The sequence below is a fragment of the Cyprinus carpio genome, unplaced genomic scaffold (genome assembly GCF_018340385.1).
Source record: "Cyprinus carpio isolate SPL01 unplaced genomic scaffold, ASM1834038v1 S000002585, whole genome shotgun sequence".
NCBI lineage: Eukaryota > Metazoa > Chordata > Actinopteri > Cypriniformes > Cyprinidae > Cyprinus > Cyprinus carpio.
The window spans coordinates 1-2014 of record NW_024875298.1 but is presented as its reverse complement, the minus strand read 5'-3'; the positions used below and the strand labels follow the sequence as shown (position 1 = coordinate 2014).

The 2014-nt window shown below is 40.8% G+C and overlaps 1 non-coding gene across 1 annotated transcript; it reads right to left on the bottom strand.

Annotated features, from left to right (window-relative positions):
• Positions 1 to 1561: 1561 nt before the first annotated feature.
• LOC122143345 lies at positions 1562 to 1772 on the bottom strand. The gene has a single exon (XR_006159125.1). It is a non-coding gene; the product is annotated as a small nucleolar RNA U3 (small nucleolar RNA).
• Between the last annotated feature and the right edge of the window lie 242 nt (positions 1773 to 2014).

Sequence of the window (2014 nt, the reverse complement as noted above, 5' to 3'; positions counted from 1 at the left end):
ACCAAGCTCTGTATAGGTTAAAAATCTATATTATACAGACACTTAATATTTAATGGTATTATACGATTTGTTAATTGCATTCAATAACTGGTTTTGCAAAAGGTGTTGCACAGATAAGTTTGAGCTGATTTTGGTTGCATTTAAAGCTGCTCTGACCAGCAAACATCAACAGAGTGTGCAAAGCACCTTATCAGTATCAAAATAGGAAAATAGTGTCAAAGCAAAAGGACAATAGTAAACATTCCTTTAAATTTTTTTAGTTAAAGGCAGTTCATCGTTGAATTCTGTGATGTCATCGTCCAGCTCAGTTCAGTTCTGGAAATTAAGTGTCCCCCAACTAAGCAAGTCAGATCTCGGCAGCGGACAGGAAACCAAAACTCCATCGGTGACAGAATGGAGAAAAAAAAGCTTGGGAGAAACCAGGCTCAGTCGGGGCCAGTTCTCCTCCGGCCAGGTTTGATCCATGGAGAGGGCTCATCTGGTTCCGTGTGTCTTGTCCCCTATGGTCTTCTAGGAGACAAAGGTCTTCACTGGGGATCTGTCTCTGGGGCTCATCTAGTTGTCCTGGTCCCTGCTGAAATTCAGGGCTGTAGAGGTCGTCTCTAGGTGCTGATCCACCATCTGGGCTGGATACGGACTGGATCTGGTGGCTACGGTAACCTCGGAATAAGAAAGAAACAGACTAATTTTAGCATAGATGCCATTCTTCTTACGATGTAACAAGAACATTGTGTGTTATTGGAAGTGTTCCCAGTTCTGGTTGACCTAATAAATGCAGCCTAACTATTCTTTAACTTGGATTTGAGTGACAGAAATGTGTGTGTTTTATGTGTAAGCCAGGTTAAAGAGATGGGTCTTTAATCTAGATTTATACTGACAGAGTGTGTCTGCCTCCCAGACAGTATAAGGTAGATTACTCCAGAGTTTTGGCTAAATAGGAAAAAGGATCTACAGCCCGCAGTTGATTTCGATATTCTAGGTATTATCAAATTGCCAGAGTTTTGAGAGCGCAACGGACGTGAGAGGACTATAATACGATAAGAGCTTGCTCAAGTACTGAGGTGCTAAACCATTCAATGCTTTTAAAGTAGTTAGTAGGATTTTAAAATCTATACAATGTTTAATAGGGAGCCAGTGCTGTGTTGACAGAAGCGGGCTAACATGGTCATACTTCCTGGTTCTAGTAAGAACTCTTGCTGCTGCATTTTGGAACAGCTGGACTTTGTTTATTACTCATGCAGAAAAAACACCCAATAAAGCATAACAATAATCTAACCTTGAGGTCATGAACGTATGAATTAACATTTCTGCATTTGACATTGAGAGCATAGTCAGTCTATTCAAAGTTTTGAAGAGAGTTCTTTCTCCCGTCACCACTTACGTAATGTGCGATGAGCTGACCCCAAGTTATAGATTAACACCATGCTTGCTCATTTTTCACATTTGATGTTTTAAGCAGAACATTCTGCAGAACTGCTTCAAAAGAATCTGACTTTTTTAAACACACGCTTTGTAGGAAAAACACCCCCCTCAAAAAGCGACCCAAGCATATCACGTCAACACCACTCAGATCATACTCCTTTCTTCAACATTGCCAAAAACAATATGAACGCTCATCAACAACAGAGCTTGTGAACAAAGCCAGAGTTCTGTCCTCAATTCACTCTCAGAAAGGAGTATCATAGCTCATCATCATGGGTTGGGAGACAAACACTTTCGAAATACATTTCCAAGCAAAGAACTATAGAAATGATCCCTGAAAATATAGTCTTAACCTTACAATGCAACTCAAACGGAATTCCATTCTGAAGCGCTACTACTCTCAGATGGTTTGCCTAGTTGATTTCTATGGGCTTAACGTTAGTGTGGCGCTTTTTTTTGCACACACTTCAGAGCTAAAAGCACGAATCGTTTCCCAAACCCCCTCGAAGTCTAACGTTAACCTGCAATTTGAAATACCAACATGACTATACCCCCCACCCCTCCGTTGATGCTTTGTAGTCTACCTGTCAAA